This window comes from Petaurus breviceps, unplaced genomic scaffold (assembly GCF_028583685.1).
Source record: "Petaurus breviceps papuanus isolate PSGF00001 unplaced genomic scaffold, PetGlider_PUasm1.0 213, whole genome shotgun sequence".
Classification (NCBI taxonomy): Eukaryota; Metazoa; Chordata; class Mammalia; order Diprotodontia; family Petauridae; genus Petaurus; species Petaurus breviceps.
In genome coordinates this window covers 1,027,476-1,051,348 of record NW_027185860.1, presented here as the reverse complement: position 1 = coordinate 1,051,348, position 23,873 = coordinate 1,027,476, and the positions used below count along the sequence as shown (strand labels likewise).

General features: G+C 36.1%; 1 protein-coding gene across 4 annotated transcripts in view; it reads left to right on the top strand.

The window, feature by feature from the left end:
• The window catches only part of LOC138165581 (roundabout homolog 1-like), a 957,778-nt gene that overhangs the window by 1,997 nt on the left and 931,908 nt on the right, over nt 1–23,873 (top strand). The gene's annotated exons all lie outside the window — the stretch shown is intronic.

Sequence of the window (23,873 nt, the reverse complement as noted above, 5' to 3'; positions counted from 1 at the left end):
AGGAGAGGTGAAAGAAGCTGGGGCGAACAATTACTGGGTTCAAAACAAGCTTAAACATTGTGAAGAGGCAAAGGGAAAGAATGAAGGAGGAACGCATGGACTTCATCGATTTTGCTTCCCTTCCCCCCCTCTCTTCCCCTCCCCTCCCCTTGACTTTCTCTCTGGTAGAATTTTGAAATGGGAGAAAGGAGAAGCCTGGTGTTTTGTTTTGTTTTGTTTTACAACGTTTAAAAAGTAGGTTACCTAATACTAAGAGCTTGTTGAGTCAATGTGTGAATGGGGACCAAGGGTCCCTTCATAGTGTCGTTGACCCTCTGACCCTCAGACCTCCTTCTAACTGGGAGGGGGGTGACCTTGCAGCCTCCCTCATCCCCAAATGCACGCATAGCTTTACTTGCCTCATTCCTTTGAATGACATTCAATTCTGGTTTTCTTCTGGTGATTTTATCTAGGCTCACCCAATTGTAGGTTTTGTTATGGGATCATTTATGTGCCCTGTAAATGGTGGGAATTTGTTTCATCTGGGGATTGATTTCCAGTCCTTCTAGGAATGTGGAGGAAAATTTGCATATGCGGGACTGCGGAGCGGGTTCTGGTATTTGTCAGCTGTCTCACCAATACAACTGGCTTGCTGTGTCTCATATTTGTGAGTGATCCTATAAAGGAAACGTGCTCACATGGAGGACAGGGGGAAAGGCAGCTGTGTGCTGACAATGCATTCTTTTTCTCACCTTCCTTTGGTCCCCTGTCCACTCTGATTCATTTAAAAATCTTTCACTCACCCCACCCTTCCTTAAGAGGAACCATTTAAGGGGTTAATTTCAGCATAGGTCCAGATGTGGAAAGGTGTAAAAGGGAAATTATTTAGGGACTCAGGAGGCAGGAGCACAGCTCATCTCTGGGTCTGGGGGCCAGAATAGAATAAGTACTGTGTGATTTAGAGGAGGAAAAGACATCCTGAAAAATACTCTTCACCTAGAAGAGATGATTTAGAAAGAGCCAAGAAGTGGGAGTCAGGAGACCTGGACTCTCTATTCTAGTTTTCCAACTAGCTAGCTATGTTAAAGGCTTGGTTTCCTTATCTGCAAAATAAGGAAGTTGAGCTAGAAGTCCTGTTCCTCCCAACTTTCAAACTCAATGGTTCAATTCATTTTGTCTTTAGGAATATAGGATCATGCAAGGATGAATGTGTGAGGTGAAGTTTGCTAGGGGATTAGGCTCAGCATTATCTACCATTGTACATGTTTTGAATCCATAGTTATACCTCTTAAAGTTTTTCAAAACCTGAAGAATTAGAACACACACACACACACACACACACAAACTGATCATGAAAAGGTCTGCTTTGTTAAGAAAGGTTTGATCACAAGTTTATGGCAGTCATTCCTTTACTCTTCCACTTTCATTGTATCTCTTTTCTGTGCCCAAACCACTTGTACCATCCTAAGCAACACATCCTTTGTGATGCTCAGTGTTGGCAGTTTCCAGAGGTATAGATCATAATGCGGAGTGTGAGAGGGCAAAGCAGAGACACAGTAGCCAGCTGCCTTAAGAGGATGCAGAGGCTCTGTTCTGTTTACTCCTCTGGACAAACACTGCAGCACACAAAACAAAGAGGAAATATTCCAAAACCACAAGTAAAAAAAATTACATTTATGCTATGTCTATACTCTGTGGAATATTGGTTGATCAGTCCAAATGGAAAACTTAATAACTCAGGTAGAATTGAAAGGGATCATGATATACTTACGCAGTATTTGGAGGTTAATATATTTAGCTAATGGAAGTTCACTTTTTGGCATATGCTGGATCTGAATTCATTAAGGACTATTTTTATTTATGGAGGGATGGACTCCAGCCTGAGAAATACCAGAAAGGTTTGATACAACTTTTTTGTATAATGACACAAAACAATTCCAACCACTGTGTGACATGTGGGCTTTAAAGGAAAAAGCCAGAAAGCAAAACAATCCCATGGCAGTTTGATGATCGAGCAGATGCAATGCACCATTTGAAAATGTAACTTGAGGTGAGGTTCCATGTAATCAGCTACAGAGTGAGCTTTTCCCAATTGTGTGGAAAACTACACTGATATAGTTCTTTTCGTTACCCTTTGACTTCAGAAACAAAAGGTCTAAATCAAGCAAAAGTTGTTAATTGCACCCATAATCATTTACCTGGAAATGTTAAAACAATTACTGTGGCTTTTAGTTTCCCTGGGTCTGCTATAGTAACATATTAGCTACAAAATCATGGAAATTTTGCAGCCAGAGAGGACATTAGAAAACTAATAATTATATGGTTGAAAATTCTAAGGTCCAGAGAATGTGACTTCCACAAGGTCACACAGATAGTTTTCATCAGATTAGGCACTAGAGTATAGGTCCACTGACCCAGGCCAGGATAATCTTTTGGAAGTACTTACTTACATAATATATGCCTCATATAAAGCAGCCATGTGACAGGAGGAATTTTAGTAGTTGAAACATTCCTATGGCAAATTAATTCTCACAATAGCATCTAGGACTATACTATTAGAGGCAGCAAGATTTTATGGATATAGAGTGTTAGATTTGAAGTCAAGCAGACCTGGGTTCAAACCCTACCTCTGACATTTACTAGACACAGCCAAGTAATTGAACTTTTGTGGTACCTTAGGCAACTCCTGAGTACTTAGGCAGTCTTAGGAAACTTGCCTACCTATGCCCAAGTTTTCATATCTATAAGAAAAGGTGGTTGGACTAGTAGCATAGGTTTCCAAAGTGGGTGATACGACCACCTGGGGGCTTCTGGCACAATGGAGGGGGGAGGGGAATAGTAGCCTCAGGTGTAATTTGGGGGTATCAAATAAAAATAAGGGGGCAGTGGAAGCACAAGGAAAGAAGAGAAGGAAATGTTGAAAAAACATGTTTATATGTCTCATCTGTTGTGTAACAGAGTTAAAGTCATACTGATTATATTATTTTCCAAATAAACACAAAATGCAAGTTATACTGATGAGTGGTCGTCTGAGATAGGTCTTAATAGGCAAGTGTAGGCAGGCCAGCATGCTGCAGATGATTGGGAAGTCCAGCACGCATCAGAAGGAATATATGCATGTAATGACTTGTAGTGACAAAACACTGAGTCATTTAAAATACACACACACATAATTTTGAAATGATGCAAGTTTTGGGGCTTTTTTTTGGTTTGTTTGGGTTTTTTTGGGTTTTCTTTTTTTGGCTTTTTGGAGGGTAATTGGGGTTAAGTGACTTACCCAAGGTCACACAGCTAGTATGTGTTAAGTGTCTGAAGCCGTATTTGAACTCAGGTTCTCCTGACTCCAGGGCTAGTGCTCTATTCACTGAGCCACCTAGTTTCCCATGGAAATGATGCAAGTGTTTTTTTAAACTGTTAAAGGGTTAAAGACAGAGATTTCCAGGGAAGTTCTAAGTAATTTTTTAAAAGTGGACAGAAGACCAAATAAGTTTGGTAACTTCTGTACTAGTTGATCTCTAAGTTCACTTCCTACTCCTTGTAAGTTGAAGGTTGAACTCTGCTTTGATGAAGTTAGCAAAATCACAGATTCTTTAATGATTTTATTCTAAATTTCATTTTAATAATAGCTAATATTCAGATAGAATTTATTGTTTTCCAGATGTTGCTTTAAGTGCTTTACAATTATCTCTTTTGATCCTCACAACACCCCTGTGAGATAGGTGTTGTTATTATTGTGCCCATTTTACAGATGAGGAAACTGAAACAGAGAGGTTAAGTGACTTGCCCAGTGTCACATAGCCAGTAAATGTCTGAAACAGGGCTTGAACTCAGCTTTTTCAGACTCCAAGCCCAATATCGTACCTATGGTATCATCTGGCTGCTTCATACATCTTCCAAGTGTATTATGCTACATGCATTGCTGAACACAAGGACCTTAGAAGACAATGCTTAATCTATTTATTAAAAAAAAATTCATAGCTTTGTCATGGCAACTAACATTGTTAAAGGGCTGGGAAATCTTCATTAATAATAGATCATTTAGTCTGAAAACTGCTAAGCTTACTTTTCAAGACTTCCACCACATACTCCCCTTACGCCCATCCTATCCTGCTTTATTTTACTATTTAGCCATTTGCTTTATGCTAACATGATCTGCGTACTGTCTAATACTTATTCCCACTTTTATGCCTTTACTCATGTGACTTTCCTCACATGAAATGTCATTGAGTCCTAAATGTAGAACTGCAAGGAATCTTCAAAGTCATCTCATCCAGAGCTTTGATTTGATAGATGAGGCAAGTAAAATCCAGAGAGATTAAGGAAACATGTAGTAAGTGGCAGTCAGGTATTCAACCTAGGTTTTCTGAATTCCAATCCAGCACTCTTTCCATTAATGCCCCTATGTGTTACTTTCCTTCAACCTTTCCTTTCTCTTTTCCTGTGATTCAAGATGTCCTAAGTCCCAGAGTCACGTAGATAAAAGAGCCACTCGATTTGGTTTTGGTATATTCTTGCTTTGTAATTGAACCTCTCTAGATCTTTGTTTATTTATCTGTAAAATGAGGTGTTTATGCTAGGCTGATCCTTTGTTCTTCATGAAACCTCCACTGATTACTACAGTCCTCACCGTTACATATCTCTGAGTTATTAAAGCATTTATAATTTTGAGATCCTATGTTGTGTTTTCACTGAGAAATCATTGTGCAAGGTCATGTAGCAAGTATGTATCTGTCAGGACTGAAACATCTTTATCATCATCATTAAAAACAGCTAATATCTACTTAAAAAGTCACAGATTATACATTTAAAAATATAAAGGATGTTATAAGGTATGGAGTTCAGCCTCATCATTTAATAAATTAGAAAACCCAGGCCCAGAGTCATATATAGGCAATTAATATCTGAGGAAGGATTTGAAGTAGGTCTTCTCAACTCCAAGGCCAGTTATCTATCTACTACACTACACCACCTCTCAGTCATTGAAATTGTTTGGAAATTTTAGCCCCTCTGTTTATAGCTCTACTTTTTGTCTCACAAACTGCCCAACATCTTTGCTCCGTGTAAGTCCAAGTTGATTTATTTTCTGTTATTTAAAAAATCTTTAAAATTTAATCATCCAAATTAGAGAATCATTCATTGTAATCAGCAACAATTTAATTCAGCTCTTCCCCACATGCACCATGCACAATCCTAGAGGAATCTGTCCTATAATGTAATTGCACCCTTTTATGGCAGTATTCCTCACAGTGCCTCTGTTCTCCCCTCTATATTATTATAACAAGTGTGATGTTATTTTTACCTTCCGGTCTTATCTAAGAATATTTTATTGATTCTCTGGATTGTCCCCTATGTATTATTTCCTATATTCCTCTCTTTTCTTTCTCATATGTTTTAATGCATGATATTTTTTCTAAAAATCATAATTCAAAATACTTTAACTTAATCATATATAACACCTCATGTACATCTCATGGAATTACAAAACTGACCTAATGTCTCCCAAGGAAGAAAGAAAAGAAGGAAACAAGCATTTAGTAAGAGCCTACAATATGCCAGGTACTGTGCTGAATGTTTTACAAATGTCTCATTTGATCCTCATGATAACCCTGTGATATAGATGCTATTCATTTTCCCATTTTACAGTTGAAGAAAGTGAAGCAGACAGAGGTTAAGTGACTTGCCAAGAGCTAACAGCTAGTAAATGTTTGAGGTCATATTTGAATTCATATCTTCTTGACTTTCATCCCATTGTTCTATCCATAGTACCATCTAGCTGTAGTACCAGTTATTCATGGCTTTATAATATTAACCAATATGAGTGGATACTTCCTCCACTGTATTAGATTCAAACTCCTCTATAACTTAGAAGATGGTCTACTAGCATTTCTAGGACTAAAAGTTGTCCTTCCTGAAGTCAACCTTGTAATGAGTCTCTTTGAATTTAGCTAAACTGGTCCTTAAACAATTGACCCAGAGCCCATCGCTGGATACAAATCCTTTCCAACTTGGTAGTCCTTGCTTGTTCTCTGTTGACATAGAACCCATGGACACTGCTATGCCTCAATGAGGGTTCAGAGTAAATCTTTAGGGGGAGTTAAGTGGTGCAGTGGATAGAGTACTCACCCTGGAGCCAGGAGGACCTAAATTGAAATCCATCTTCAAGCACTTGACACATACCAGCTGTGTGACCCTAAGCAAGTCACTTAATGCTAATCACCTCCAGGGGAGAAAAAAAGTATCCTCACACCAAAAAAAACCCCAACCCCCAAATTAACAACCAAAAACCCAGCACTCCGTTGGAGTATGTCTTTAGAGAGTGACAATAGAGTCAAATATGATTTGTGCAAAAATCTTCTGTCATAACACAACAACCACCTGTTCCACTCATCTCATTCCTTTTATATATAGAGCTGGTGAAGAAAAGTTGCCCTTGGAGAGTATAAAAAAATGAGTAACAGTCAATGGAACAAAATTTTAGTGCCTTTTTTAACAATAAGAAGGCAATATACCAGATACCTTAATATTCAACAATGATCTTATGTAGAAGGAGTTTTCCATCTTTGAAGAATAGGCTCATCATGGGGGTGGCCAGGTGACTCAGCGAGTAAGAGAACCGGCTCCAGTGTCGGGATGACCTGGGGATCGAATCCCGGGCTCAGACACTCAGCACCACACCCAGAAACACCTGGCTGTATAACCTTGAGCAAGTTACTTAACCCCAATTGCATTAAAAAAAAAATAGGCTCATCATGACCTTGGGCAAGTCACTTAACCCCAATTGTCCTCTAAAAAAAAAAGCAAAAAAAAAAGAATAGGCTCATCAGTCTTTTTAGCATGTTAAAAACTAAGTTTGACTCAGCATGTAAGCTAGTGATAAACTACCAAGATGTCAGATACAAACTATAATAATGGTGGAATCCTACCAGCTAATTGCTCAAACTCTCCTTGGGGACGCATACCATTAGATCAAATACTGTTGTTCAGAGTACATGTAAATATGACAAAAGACAATTTATTATTCAAAATAGGAATTTCCAGCAATGAGCTGTTGAAGCATGTTACTGCACTCACTTTGTTACCTGCTACTCGAGCCTATACCCGTATATGGTGTGGTAATGATACTCAAAATACATTGTGAAATGACAGAATGCCCGAAGACACGACAAAAAGATCACCTCAGTCTAGCTAATGGGACTGATATGAGAGAGGAAATAGTAAATCAAAGAGAGTTTCTATAAGGTCTACCATGCCAGACATATGCTATATAGCATACACCGGAATAATCAAAAAATTTAAGTAGTAAAAGAGTCTTAATAGTTGGCATTGTGCTTGTGAATGTTACAGCTGGCAAGGTATGATGTAGGTTATGGAATGAAAGACTGAACGAATAACTGAATGTGTTGAAAAGGATATGAATCCTCAGGAGGCTATCCTGTTGGGGCTGATACAAAGTGGCCAATATGGCAGAGCTGTAACCACCTGAACATGAAAACAGACAGATCAAAGATGAACACGATCAAGTGAGATTATTTCAGTGACACAAATATATGCAAGGACAGTGAAATGCAGATAACAGTGCACCTGCTTTTTTCCTATCTCTTTAGAGAGATGTGTACAAAGACGATCTGGGCTTTAGTAATGGAGAGAACATTGATTATATTTGGTGCTGTGGGAAAAAATGTCTCTCTGGAAATAAAGATACAGAATTCCCCTGCTATGCTTCATTCTTCAGTGCCTGATGATAATGCTATCCAAGCCTATTCTAGACATTGTCATCCTTCTTAAACTAAATAGGCAGGAGCTTGGTGTCCTAGTGACATTCCACCCCCATATGTTGTCTTAGTTTATTGCAAATGTATCATGCACTACCCTTTGTATGTGATATGAAGATAAGATAACTGAGTTTGGGTTGTTTGTTTTTTTACCTCCACTGGTAATGATGAATTTGTGTTGATTTAGCTGTGGTTTCTTGTCTGATTGCCCCTGGGTTCATTCTTTGGTCATGGAACTGAGTGAATCCAAGTGGCCTCATGGGGAGTAAACCTTTGACCTTCATCTTATTAGCCTCATTAACATAGTGCTGTAAACAACTAAACTAACAAGACACCTCACTGTCATACTGATAGATTGGTCATATGAAAGAGACTTATTGATAATTCTGCCCTGCCATTCATTGTTATAGATGAGGATGCTGACAAAAGGGATCGAAAAGATGATGTGTAATTTCTAGTTAAAATCAAATCTCATAAAATTTAAAGAAGTTAGGGATTATTAGCATGACTCTAAGTCATCTGGTTTAGTATGGACTTTGATACTAGGTTGATTTTCTTTTAAAATCTGCTAAAATTTCAAAGGATTCCTTGATTTCGCTTATAATTTTAATGTCAAGAGTGCAATTCCTATAGAGTAGCCTCTCCCTCACTGACAGCATACTGTCAATGAAAATCTTAGGCTTCATAATTAGTTGGTAAAAGTTGGTCTGACACTTCCATCTTTTTCAGTTTTACTGTCTATCTACAGGACTACTATTACTCAGATAGAGTTTATGGATCACCTGATTTTTTGGAGGTTTTACTTCAGGATATAGAATATAGGATGCCCCAAAAGTCTTAGTGCCATTCTAAGCTTTCATAGCTGAAAAATTAATTGATGTTTGTGACAACTGGTTTAAAAATGATAGTCTTTATATTTCCTGAGTGTTCTTATCATAGTCCTCCCTCTCAAAATAAACTGGGGCCCAACACTCTGCTGACTATAACTATCACTCAGGATTCTAGGGGCATCCCTGAACGGTTGGGAGTGTATTTCTCTAATGCTATAAACTGGAGGCCCATTCCCGTGTTTTTCTCAATGTTGATCAACAGTGATTCGAACCCAAGTTTCATTTAACCAATTAATATCACAAAAAGGATGTTTAATGCAAAGATATGATATGAACAAAAGTTATAAAGTATCGTTCCTTAATACCTGAGGGTATATTCTCCCCTATTCTACTTTGGTCCTTGGGTAGCATTTGCTCAAACTTAAAGCACTTTATATATTAGCATTCATTCTTACGAAGTTCACTAAATTCTCTTCAGATTTGGGATAGCCAATGGATGGATCCCTTTAACTTTCTTGGTGAATCTGAATCCATGCTGGCTCAAACAGGTCATGCTGAACATTCCTACTCACTGTTTGCATTCTGACAAATCTAGGCATGGACCATGGTGTTTTGCTATTCTGACCTTTTGAAGTTTGCAAGATCATAGACATTTAAGAGGCTAAGTTTGAAATTCCCCAGAAGATCCAGAGATTAAAACTAGATCTGAAGCACTTTTGTTGAGTTTTTTTTTAATGTGCTTTTAAAAATATCCTAAATATGGGATGGCCCTGGAGTCAGGAGGACCTGAGTTCAAAGCCGTTCTCAGATACTTAACACTTACTAACCATGTGACCTTGGGCAAGTCATTTAGCCCCAACTGCCCTGCCTTCCCCCTATAAAAAATATCCTAAATAATAGTGAATCTATTTTCTCATCTAGTTTCATTTTTTTTTTTTGCTGGGTGGTGGGGGGTGCTATGAGATAAATTAAGCAGGATACCTTCATCTGTTAAAACTCCTGGCTCTTTACTTTAGTGCAGTGTTATGTCTTGAAGAATGGAAGAACAGAATGAAATGAAAGAAAAGATTTATATTGATTATCTGCCATGCAAGGAGGAAAGTAGATTCTCTTTCACATTAAGCTGCTGCCCGTGGTTTCTCAAATCACTTACTTCCCTTGCATCTCTATTATGGCTACTCTTTAATTCTACTAGTTGATGGAATTCCTAAAATCCAACACCTTTCATGCTGAAGCCTTTTACACTCTTCAGTGATGTGGTATCTATAGCCTTCCATAGGGAAAAGCAGCCTTCTAGCACTGAATACTAACATTATAATAGTGAGTTTTCTTGTTTCTTCTGAGGGAAAAATGGTTATGAGGTAATTCTGGGACATTTCATTAAGCATTTCTCTGCAAAGAAAATTGATTTCTAAATGTACTTTTTTTAACTAGAGTTGTGATTTCCTCCATGTAGAGAACACTGTTTCTCCAACTTAGAGTCAAATCAAGCTGACTGTATGACACTGAGAGGTTAAGTTACTTGCTCAAGGGCCCACAACTATGTCTCAGAGGCAGAACTTGAACTTGGCTACCCCCAACTTCAATGCAAGTTCTCGTATTGCTTCTCCACACTGCCTCTCATAAATAAATAAATAAATTCTTAATAAAATAAATTCAGTAGGAGTGGCCATAGCATAAGGTTTCAAGTGTGACATGAGGTATTCTAAAGAAATGATGGAAATATTTGTACTTTTAACCTCAAACAAATATTTGAATCAAATTCATTAGATTAATACTATGCTATTCTAAATGTGAAAAATAATAGAGTCATAGACTGAGAACTAGGAAGGATTAAGTTAGAGATTAATTCGTCCTATGCTTTCATTTTACAGATGGAAAAACCTTGGTCTAAGAGAAGTAAAATGAGTTAATCCCAAAGCAGATTAAAGATCTTTTCCTGCCACTGAATATTAAGATAGCAACACACTAATGCCCCTATCTTTTCAATTTTTCTGTTTTCTTTCTTTTTCTTTCTTTCTTTCTTTTTCTTTCTTTCTTTCTTTTTTTCTTTTTTCCTTTTTCTTCCTTTCTTCTTTCTTTCTTTTTCTCCTTTCTTTCTTTCTCTTTCTTTCTTTCTTTCTTTCTTTCTTTCTTTCTTTCCTTCCTTCCTTCCTTCCTTCCTTCCTTCCTTCCTTCCTTCCTTCCTTTCTTTCTTCCTTTCTTCCTTTTTTGAGTTAGGAACCTTTGTTTCTTCTCACATGCACCACTGGTAATAGACAACTTTCCATTCACTAGTTTGTTTATTTGTTTTTTAGAATACTGTGCATCTCTTTGTAAGCTATTAAATTTAAAGCAAAATATATTCTTAAAAACTGGAACTAATTTAGATGTAGAAGGTATAGAAATAACTTTATACGCAGCATGCATGTGTAATAAAAAGTGGAAAATAAAGAGTTAATGTGTATCTTCACAGAATGTGTTCCTTCACTTTGGACATTATATTAGGGATTATACACAAATTTAAAATTAGCTTTATGTTATTTGTATCTTGTTTACAGAATTTTTATAGAGCATTTGCATTATTGAAATATGCTTTTTAAAATTTACTTGAAAGGAGATATGGTGTAGTTTACAGAATAATATACTTGGTGTCAGCATAACCTGGATTCAAATTCTATCTTATTAGGTATGGAACTGTGGGCAAATCCCTTAACCTCTATTGACCTCCATTTCCTCATCTGTAAAAAAAAGGAGGAGGAGGAGGAGGAGAAAGAGTGGTGGTGGTGGTAAGAGTGGTGGTGGTGGTAGTTGGATGTCCTCTAAGCTTCCTAATAGATATGAATCTAGAACTAGAAAATACCCAGGGACCTGTCCAGCTGTAATTTAAGGTATAATTGAGACATATATTGGAGATGTTTCAAGGGTTCATTTAGCTGTTTATGTCAATTTGGAACAATGGAGTAATCATCAGAAGACTGGAAATCTACTCCCAGATCCAGCATTAATTGACTTTGTTATTAAGTAATTAAATTTTCTATGCCCTAAGTTCTTCATCTGTAAAATGAAAGAGTTGGACAAATTGACTTGTAAAATCCATTTGATTTCTAAGACTCTATGTCGCTATTATTAGTATGGATAATCATTCACATCTAGAATTGTATGGTACTAGCTTCTTGAATTTGAGTCAAAAACTTATTGAACGTTAAAAGAAACTATAGGGGTGGGTAGGTGGCACAGTAAATAGAGCACAGGCCCCGGAGTCAGGAGGACCTGAGTTCAAATCTGACCTCAAATACTTAACTGGCCATGTGACTTTGGGCAAGTTACTTAACCCCAATTGCCCTGCCTTTCCCCCTCAAAAAAGCAAAAAAGAAAGAAAGAAACAAACAATAGATGTTTTAATATGTTTTTGGTTTTTGAAATTTTTCTTTTTATGAACCTGATTCTCTTCCCAAAACAAAGGGTTATGGGGATTGAATTAAACTCTAGCTCTAGAGAAAATAAAACCCAATGTGATTCATGGCATGAATTTCCTCACATTGACCACAAGCCTATGCTAATTGTTTTTAGTAATGTTACAGGACAGGAAAAGAGATTTAGACTATTTCTGTTCCATATTCTCTCCTCCTAGAGGCAACATGGCATAGTGCCTAGAAGACCAGGAAGAACTGAGTTCATATTTAGCCTATGATATATGAGATATGTGTCCATGGGTCTCTTTACTTCTTAGTGTCCAAGTTCTTCTTTAAAATTATAATTTACAGATGAATTACTGATCTGTATTAAGTGGATGAAGTTTCACTCTTGCTTACTACCAGACTGAGACCTCAAACAAAACTTCTCTTCTCCATATAGCAGTTGTCTAGAGAGAAGGAAGGTTAATCATTGAAACTGTAAGATTGACCCCCAGCAACTGAAGATCACATTTAGATTATACAGCTTTAAAAAAAGAAGCATTATTTCCATAGTCTCCCAGAGGATTATAGAACTACTATGGACATAACAGAATTATTTCACTTTTGGTCATATTCATGAAAAAAATATATACAGATAGTACTTAATGAAATTGGAGCCCTGCTTACCTCAAGTACTCAGGGAGAATTAGTATGAACAGGAAAATATTGAAATCAGCACTGGTCTCTTGCTGTCTATTAATCTGTTTCATTCTCAACATAAATGTTTCTTTCTCAGTTCCACTAGATTAATAAAATACAATTAAAGTATAGCTCCACACTAATAGTAAAATACCACGTGATTGACTAGAAATACATTACAATCTGTCTACTGAAGGGAGAAATTATGTTCTTCGTGATATAATTCAGGCTTGTTTTTAAATCAATACTACCAGTTCCTTATAATGGTATAATTCTTTAGTGCCTCATAATAATTTTAGATGAGTAACCAATTTTCCTAAATACATTTCTATTCAGAAAAAATAAAACAGTGCAGTTTTCACTTGAATTTAATAAAATTATGAAATATTGAAATGGATCTGTTTTTTCTTGATTTTGGTATTCCCTTTAAGGATATAAATTGCAACCAATCCAGTGTAGCTTTTGCCCACGTTTTCCCAAAAGTGTAGCCAAAGGGAGTCCTTGCACAACATCCTTCAGTCTTTCCTGTTTCTCCAGCTGTTTATCTGTCAGTCTTCCTTCCTGTCTTCTCTTAATGTTACACAGTTCTTGATGATGTCCTTTATTACGATCCTTCTTCGGAGTTCTTCATTGGCTATATCTTGTGGGCTGCTTCCATTCTATATTCTCCTCTCCATCATCTTCCTTATGGATTATACTTTGTGTTGAAAACATTGGTGTTGCGTATCTGGTTGCTATATAACAAAACTAGTAAAATGTTAGCCTTTTCAAAAGAAGAATGCTTACTTTTATGAGAAGTTTCCTCTCAATAAAAGAATTTTGCAATTTCCCCAAAATAATTCAACCCACTCCTCCTCCTTTTTAAATCAAGGCAGAGCTCAATATCCATCTGCAGAGTCTGTCCCATTTATACATATTGTTGGTCAAACTCTATAGGGTACATATCCATTCAGGTGTGTGTTAAAACATGGGCAATAGAAATTCATCTGTGCGGCCTTTCCTGCATAGGTGGGCACGCCAAAGTTATTTAATTGATTATGAATCTATTTTAACATATGGCTACTGATGCCATCAGCACAATATCATCCGCAAACAGGAACATTTGGAGCACCTCAATATCCTCAGGGAATCAGTCTTTTCCTTAGATTCTACACTGTTATCCCCTCCTTCAAAATGACAACAGCCTTTGTCAAATGCTGTTCACTTGTTCAGTCCTCATGATCCCAGGGCCCATAGAGACCATGGGGGTTTCTTGGCAAAGATAGTGGAGGGGTTTGCCATTTCCTTCTCCACTTGTCAAGCATACACCTCCCTATTTTACGCCTTGCATGATCTGTATTGTCAGAGGTCATGAACAGGGTTATTTATGTTATTCCATCTCCCAAGGAACCTTGAGTGATCTTAATCAATATATGGGACACATCTGCTGTGAAAGAATCTGTAAACTGGCATTTTATTCTACTGAATCAATATTTGGGGGAGGCAATTAAACAATAAGCACCATGGAATCCTACAATCTTCAGTTAATTATGGGGTAATACGGAGGTAGTCCATTGTTTAATATCACTTATAAAATCCAATGGAGGATTTCTATGATTCATGTATAGATGATTCTCCATAAAGATTTTGTATGGATTGGAGAGTATTCACATAGGTCAGTAGTTGCGGATTTTCTCTGTCAGCATTTTTATTTTAACATTGTGCAGATTGTTTCTACCACTATAGCATCTGCCTCTCTTTCAGATACCATGTTTATCAGTCGCTCAATGACTTCACCAATACATCATATCCAGAGTTGATGGCCTCTTGGTCTTGTCTAGCAACTTTCCCCTGCTTTCTTCTCTTTGGTTCTCTTTCTACTTCCTATATAAATATTTGTGATATTGGGGGCCAAGTGTGGTGATTCCATTATTGTTGATTGGAAAATAAAACTCCACGAACAATTTGTTGATTTGTTTTTCTAATCGTTTCCTTTTTTCTTTGTAACCCTCCTTCCTTTTTCATCTTGAATATTCTTGCAAAGAAAGAATGGAGGGCAAAACCAGTTTTGAAACCAAATGAACAATCATTTCAGGAAGAAAGCAAGAAAATCCTAGTTAAAATTTTAGTCTGTATGTTTAGAAATTTGATATAATTCTCATAGTGAATCTTTAAATAATTGTAACTAGGTTTATAGAAGTTGAAAGGCCTTTCTTGTTACCCAGATTCAGAAAACTGCTACGGGGATGTATGTGTGATCAAGATATCAATATCTAATCTACAATGATCTATGCCTAGATATATTGATATCTAGAATAGTAGATATAAAATCGATGTAAATATTATAATTTAGGATTGCAGGATATTTTTAGAGCCTTTAGTAAATCCAAGAGATTAAGTAGAAGGAAATATGAGAACTACTTTCCCAACTGCCATAATTTTCCATAATCAAAGTTATTTCTCAGGATTTTCATCATTATAAAACTTAAAACACTGTACTAACTAGGTATTATTATTTAGGACAATAGATTTAGTAGTGGAAGATATTTTGGAGAGCAACTCGCACAATGTCTTCATCTTCCATATAATGAAACTGAGACAAAGAAAATTTAAATGACTTACCAAAAGTTATATAGGCAGCAGGTTAGGATTCATACTCAGGTTCTGGCTTCAAATACATTTTTTTCATTGCAGTCTGTTCCTGTTCTTCTCTTAACTGCTATTTTCTGTCTTTAGAGTTTATCAAATATATTTAAATAGTAATATTTTTGATTAATATCATAACCGATCTCCTGATTTATTTTTGTTTCTCAGATCAAGAACTACAGATGCATATTTGTTCTATAATTTTCTCTGTTGTGGCTCCCATTAAAAACCTTTTTTATTCTTTCTTATTTTTCTTGTCTTTATTTTGGGTTATGTGGTCATTATGAATAAAAGAATTCACAGAGTGTGTGGGACTGGAGCATAACACAACTATCATTTCTACCTTCTAACACCGAATTGGATATTGACTCATTTCCACATGCAGAGCTCTCAAATTTGCATCTTCCTTTCTCCTTCAGGGTTTCATTTCTGTTTTTCTAGTTCCTTCTATTAGTTAGTCTCATTTTGGAATTATTGTTATCATTCTTTGTTCCCTATAGTCAGGTTCAATCTTATTTCTATATGTAGATTTGTGTGCATGATGACCCTTAATTTTCATTTAATTAATCTAATTCCAATTTAATGGGAACTACAATTTAAATTTACAAGAGTTTATACTCTCCTTTATTCTAATCTCACATCCTTTCCCATATATTTCTATAGTTCCAGATAGTATCATCATTAATCAAGATCAAAGAATTTCTTCTTTTTTAATCATAGAAATTAGATCTGGAAGGGACCTCCTGTTCTAACTTTGGATTTGAAGCCCAGAAAGAGTAAATGAAGCTCACAAACTCATATACATAGCAGAAACAGAATTTGAGTCTATAGCAAGTAACCTTCTATTATACTACAGTGCTTTCCTATAATGCTTATTGTCATATTATAGTTTCCATTAATTCAAGTAACACTGAAAATTAGAACCATAACTGTATGTCATATTTACCTAAGTGAAAAACAAATAAATGGGAGTTGTATGCTGAAAACAAATTTATATTTCTTGCTTAGGTGCTCATAACTGTTACAAACAGTATTTATTATCTATGCTTCCTCCCCTACACATTACAAAATTATTACTTTAAAGGAAGATACCCTGGTATAGTGGAGAGAACCTTTCCGTTAGGAAGATATGGATTCAGACCTGACTATTACATACAATAGCTGTGTAACCATAGCATGTAAGTTACTTAACCTCTCAATGCCCCAGACCATAGGTTAGAGTTGTCTATTCATGTTTTTTTTAGTTAACATTTTCTTGGAGACCCTGGGTTAAGGAACCCTTCTGTAGATGTCAGTGTAACTAGATCATAGCAAAACATTTGACAGAAATACTCTTACAATCATTTTGAACAACATGGAGAAATGGAAAGCTGTTTTTGAATCAAAGCTTGGCTGTACACTAGTAGAAAATATTGCAGAAGTAATTTAGAACCAGTTGAAAGAAATGACCTCAAAAACAATAATTAATGGTATATGATCAGCTTGAATGGATATCTCTAGTGGAATGCTTTGGGATCTGTCTTTGTCTCTTATAGACATTATTCATATGTGTGTGTGTGTGTGTGTGTGTGTGTGTGTGTATAACTCATAACTAAGCAAAAATTTCCATAATGTAGTACCATGTAAAAGAATTTCCATACTCAGGAAGTGCTCCACATTGATGGACTATAAGACCAGATCTCGAACTCACCCCTTATGAAGATTCTGAAATAATATAAAACGTAAAAGATTTGGGAGGGAGTGAGGAGGTTAAGTAATTCGAATATATTCTTTCAGTTTTAACCACATTTTATCTTAGAACTCTATGTTACTTAAATATAGAAAGAAGGATTTGAGTTTAGTAAAAATAGTTTAGAAACATTGAGTTATCAGAAACAGCTGACATACTTTGAAAATTCCTACTAATTAGGCATGCATATGAAATCAAAACAATCATCTTAGAATGAGTAAGTGAGTTGGAAGAATTTCATAAAACTCTATCCAGCTCTTTCATTTTACAAATGAAGATAACTAAGGCATAAAGACATTCATGACATGAACAATTTATATATCTAATCAGTAGCAGATTGGGGATAAATTATTTCAATTTGATTCAACAAGCATTTATTGGGTGCCTATTGGGTGCCAAGCATTGGACACATATGGGATTATATTATATTGATATGAGTAGACCACAGCATGCGCACAGATAAATAAGCATGAAATAATAGAGAGAATAATGATTAGAGAGATAAAGAGAGACTTCTGAATATGGCACCTGAATTGGACCTTAAAGGAAGCTAAGGATTTTAGATGTAGCATGAGAAGGTGGTGCGTTACAGGCAGTATGTCTCCCCTTCTGATGCCCTTTTCACTTTATTCTCTATTTTTTTTTCAAATCTTCCTATCTCAGGACGTGCAATAGAACAATCACTCTTTACTAGGACAATTCAGAAAGAGGTGATCTAGGGAATCCAAGAGATTACTAGTCACTGAGCTGTTTATCATTTGAAACTCAGAAGAAAATTATTTAAACTCTCACACCTAAATCTTTTCCCTCTGAGGATAAATGCCCCTATATACCTTTTATTGTAGTCTAACTGGAAGGCTGGTGAATAATCTCAGCATGGTTGAGCAGCAAATGTTCAAGGATAATTTTGGCTGAAACCTAAGATGGTTGGTGTGAATGTTGAAGGTTCTATGTGGAAAATTAACTTGTAGTTAGTTTATATTGTGCCTAAGAAATTTGGTCTTTTTTTGTTGGCTGTTGATAGGCATTTATATTTAAATCATGAACTAGTTTGCCATGTTTTTATGAGTAACATGTTACCTCTAATAATCTTTAATGTTTAATAATTGCATATGCTAGGAAATCATTTAATAAAGAAGCTGAAAACCTGACATTGTATATGAGATTGAATTAAGAGGAAAACATCATTTTCTTAGGGTTCAAACTCATTCAATTATTCCAGCGGGTCTATTCCAAATATATAATTAGACCTGTGGAAACTCTGTACTTCCTCTGAAGAGTAAAGGAGTGCCTCTTACCATGGAACAGCGTGTTCCCGGCTTGATTTAAAGAGTGTACTGAGTTGACAGGCTCCAAAGGGAACCCATTCCAATTTTTTGGCTGCAAGGATGACTGTGATGCAGAATTTTATGGTATATGTGCACACGGGTGATTAAAATCAATGTGAAGTCAGGTAGAAAAGGGAGAGATTGGTTTTAAAAAATGGAGATACTCAAAGCTACAGAACTCCAGTTGGGAAAAATAGTACCACTAATTTCTGTTATCATTTTGGAGTAAAATGAAAAATACTTTAAGGAAAATCAGATGGATTTATTCCAAATGCATTGAAAATGTGAAAGTTATTACCAAACTGTAAACCCCATGAAGACAGGGATTATGGTGGGTCTATTTTTTCATCTTAATTTGTTATCATTAGTGAAATAAATAACATAAGACTGTGTTCTCAGAAGTGAGAAAAAACCATCTTCAATTACAGTGAAGGATTAAAGTGATCTGGCTATGATCTTTCTCACTACAAAAATATTGTAAATAATTATCAGTTTCTTTGTTCTAGTATTCATTTCATTGATAATAAGTTGCATGTCCAGTGACTATAATATTTAAGAATCTTAGGACATTTAGGAATTGTGTATCTTTGTGTGTGTGTGTGTGTGTGTGTGTGAGAGAGAGAGAGAGAGAGAGATATGAGATGAGATGAGATGAGCAAATAACATGGAAAATAAGTTTCTCCATTTTCTTAAATAAATGATATTTTCTTTGTTTTTGAGAGGGGAAGGTAGGGCAATTGGGGTTAAGTAACTTGCCCAAGGTCACATGGCTAATTTTGTGTTGTGTCTGAGGGTGGATTTGAACTCAGGTCCTTCTGACTCCAGGGCCAGTACTCTATTCACTGTACCACCTAGCCTCCCCTAAATAAATGATATTTGAAGAAATGGAGTTGGGGCCCTTAGTGCAGTTGTGAGACATTGATTTTTTGTAAATTAATGGGAAAATATATAAGCATATCCCTGAATCAGCCTAGAGCTTGGAATAATAAGACTAAACATGGGAATATGCCAAGTAGCAAGCTGAAGGGTATTTTTTTTTTTGCTATTTGGAGGGGGGAGGGAAGGGCAATTGGGGTTAAATGATTTGCACAAAGTCACATGGCTAGTTGAAGGGTAACTTTCAAATGAGCCTGATGACCCTGTTACAGATTGGGTCAGACCTCCTAATGCTGACTACCTGAAGAATAATGTTAATACCAGTTTGGTTAGGCTAAAAATAAATAAAAGGGAATAGTGTATAATGAGTCTGGAAAGGTAGGTTGCAACCTTTGCAAAGGGATTTAAATATCAAACAGAAGAGTTTACATTTTATCCAAGATTTAATAGAGAACTATTCTAATTTATAGAGCATCTAGTTATCCACAATAATCAGTTGTTTCTTCATATTTAGCATCCAAGAAGTCTCGGGGCTTAGGAGTAGAGTCATATTCTTTACAATAAAAAGATACATTTTTGTTATTGTTTTCTTTTGTTGACAGAGAGTTTGAAGTCAATCATTCTATAACTACAAAGAACTATATTAGATGTGGAAGAGAATTTATGGATCATCTAGTCCAACTTTTTGATAACACGATGAAGTAAATTAAGACTTCAGGGGGAATAACTTCCCCCAAACCAAGGAAGAATGAATTTATTCAATTTTTTTTCTTTTTTGCTTTTTAGAGGGGGGGAAGGCGGGGCAATTGGGGTTAAGTGACTTGCCCAAGGTCACATGGCTAGTACATGTTAAGTGTCTGAGGCTGGATTTGAATTCAGGTCGTACTGACTCTAGGGCCAGTGCTCTATTCATAGCGCCACCTAGCCTTCCTGAGTTATTAAATTCTTACTGAAATTGAGGATAAGCTAACGTATAGTCAAATGAAGTACGAATCTCATACCCATAGATTGCCAGAAATGAAAGAGACCTTAGCAAAAATCTTATTTGACCTCCTCATTTTAGAAAGGAATTAAACAGAGACCCACATTCATTCTAGAACAGTAGTTAGAACTCAATTCACCAAGTGCACAGGTTAAATCTATCACTTTGAATACTGAAATGTGGCTCTCCTTGTGTAACAGGACCCTTCCAGAATATCTGCCTTGACTAAGTACCAGCAGCAAAGTAAAAAGAGGCTCCTCAGTGAATCCCAGCCCACTTCAGCCCCAATTTCATTGTTGTCCTTCCCCATATCTTCCTCACCCAAAGACTTCCTCTTTCAATCTGATCATGCCTAGGGTAAGACAAAGATCCTTTCCAGTCTGCCTGTGATCCCTAGGGAAAAAGATATACTAAGAGCAGCCCCTAAAGTTATCTACTGTTAGTATTGAGTGCAATGATTCTGGCCATGGATGGGCTTCCTTCCCCACACTTGGATCTGGCCAGATGTTGGCTCCTGACAGTTTCAGGCTTTCCCCTAGGAAACCCAGGAAATAACCATTCTAATCCCCTAGTCTCCAGGATCCTGCTTACTCCACTCCTATAGACAGAACGTTATGTTCACCAGGGGATCAGGTTTCTCTCTGTCTCTGAGTTCTTAATCTTGCATCCTTATGTGTCCTTCCCTTTAAATCGCCTTCATGGGAGCAATACTCTATCCTGGGGCAAGGTGTAGGTTTCCCTGTTTCCCTACCTTATTTGTTACATGGTCCTCTTTTTTTACCTTGATTTGAACTCCCCTTTCCTCCCTTCCAAAGCTCTCCATTGCTGATTTCTACCTAGCCTTTCAGGTCTAGTTCAAATTCCACCTCTTTGCCATAAAACACTGTATCTCTCCTTCCAGTGGGGGTGGGGTGGGGGTGAACATAGGCCTGTATATCATTCTTTTTTATCATTTATGAGCATGTCTATCTCCCCTACTAGCAAATCAATTTCATGACCATGTTTATTTCATTTTTGTATGTTTCTGTTATACCATAAATCATTGCTAGATAACTAATAATATTTGTTAAAATGATTTAATTGTCATCATTGGATCTCAGATTTAGAGGTATAAGAACCTTTAGAGACCAGCCAGTTCAGCGCTCTCAGATGGGGAAAATGAGACTGGAAGAAGACTCAAGTTAATTATAGAACAGAAATTAGAGCCCAGTATACCAAGTGACAGGGGCTGGATTTGAACCCTGGTATTCTTTCCATTGTATGATGCTGCCTGTATGATAGAATTGATGTTATTAATCAATATTAACTCTAGGCATTTAAAAATTTTCTGTTCTGCTCTGTTTCTTTTATTGCATCTGTAAAAGATTTTAAGTAGTGATAATTACTTTTTCTTAGTGTCATTTGTGAAACTTTAAACCAAATAGACAAGTGATAACCATTAAACCAAATATGTGGAGTGAAAACTTTAAACAACATCCAGTATAAAGTAAGAACAAATAAAAATATATTAGTGGACAATTTAGCATTGTGCTTAAAATTTAATTCATAGGTGATGCTACAGTCACAAAATGCTAATACAAGATCTAAAAAATCATATACAAGAAGAATATGTACCATATTTTATTGAGGAATATTTTGAGCTGAACTAATTAATTTTCTTTTTAGGAAGATATTTCTACTTGGGAGTATTGGGCAACTGAACTTTTCCTTTGATTACCTGAATCTTAGCAATCTCCAAAAATCATCATAGAGGTGGCAGATATTCTAAAATATAAATCACAGACTGCAATTCAAAGCACAGGGGCAATAAAAGTCAACAAACATTTAATCACTTGATATAAGCAAGGAAATATGCTAGGCCCTTCCCTCACGTTCATTCTATTTAGAGAAATACCATATACACAGATAAGTATTTACAAAATAATTTCAAGATTATGAGAATATTAGCTAGAATAATCTGGAAAACCCTTGTGATTCATGGTTCCTGAATTTTACCTTGAAATAAGCTAAAGATCTTAGGTGGTAAAGGGGAATACTTAATGTATTCCAGATATAGACTATCATCTGAATATTATCTGAATAAAACCAACAATATAGGAAATGGAATATCATGAGAAAGAATACACTTAACAGACCAGGATGCCTGGAACAGAGGGAGCAATATGGAATACCATGAAAAAGGTTAAGTAAAACCTTTTGTTGAGGGCTTTAAATGCAAATATAACATATTTTTGCATTTTGTTCTGGAGGTGATAAGGAACCATTAATGATTTTTATGCAGGTACCTCTGTGTTTTGGAAATATTAGTCTGCAGCTATGTGGAAGATAGATTGGCAGGGGGAAGCCTAGAAATAAGAACAATGAGGAAGATATTTTATTAGTTTGGATAAGAAGCAAAAAGTGTCTGAAATAAGATAATGGCTTTATAGGTGGGACTAGGTAAGAGAATTGGGACTAGTATCATTTAGACTTGACATCTGTTAACATATGCAGGTTTAGGGAGATGGAAAAGTAGAGACCTTATTCAAAGTTGTAAACTTGGGTGACTTGAATAATGGGAGTATTCTCAGCAAAAGTAGGCAAGTTTGACTGTATGCATGAATTTTGACAAGTTTGAGTTTTATTTTATATATATTGCCTTTGAGATGCCTATAGAACATGCATCAGACAGTTGAGATTTAGAAGAGAGATTATAGATAGATTTTGATTTGTATATTATTTGTATAGGTATAATTGAGGTCATGAGAGTCAATATGATCTCTAAGGGGGAAAGGATAGAAAAATAAGAGAATAAACCCAGAACAGAATGCTGCAGGAACTCTGAACCCTTAGTTGGCTGAAAAATGATGATGATACACCAAAGGAGATTGAGAAAGAATAATAAGACAAATAAAAAGACAACGGAAACAGAGTCATTTTACAGAATCCAAGGGAGGTAGGAATGGACAGGAGGTTATCAAAAACGACAGAAGCTACAAAGGACTGACAAAATAAAAACCATTGTTTAGTAGATTTGAGAGTTAAAATCATTAGTTAAAATCATTTTATGTCAACTTTTGTAAAAGAAATTGTGGGATCCTGAATTAGCACAGCCCTTTCCAAGTTGGGACTTACATATAGACTAATGATTTCTAGTATACTGGGCAAGGCTAGGGTTAAGTTTAGGAGTAGGTTGTGGTTAAGCTAACTCATTGAAGCTGTAATTTACTCTAAGAGAGAAAACCTTGCATTTCACTATTAGAGTCAAACCTCACAATGTAAATACCTTTGGGGAACAGCACAATAACATAGCCAAGTTGTACATATGTTGCTGATATCATATCCTTTCCTAAGAACAGATTTTGTAGGAAAGTGTACACTAGATGACTATATTTGAACATTAGCCCCCAAAAAAAGGGAAAAAAATAAAAGAAAATGGAGATTGGAGTTGTTAAAGAAAAGTGAACTACACCATTTTGCCTAAGACTGATTTTGCCATCATTCAATCTGCCAAAAACTAAGAGGAGACAACTTTCAGTAAATTTTCATCTTTAATCCTTATTTAATAATGATATTAGCTAGCATTTATGTAGTTCTTTTGTAAGATTTGAGAAGCATTTTACAAATACCATCTAATTTTCTTCGCACAAGCACCCTAGTAGGTGGGTGCTACTTTTGGCCCCATTTTACAGATGAA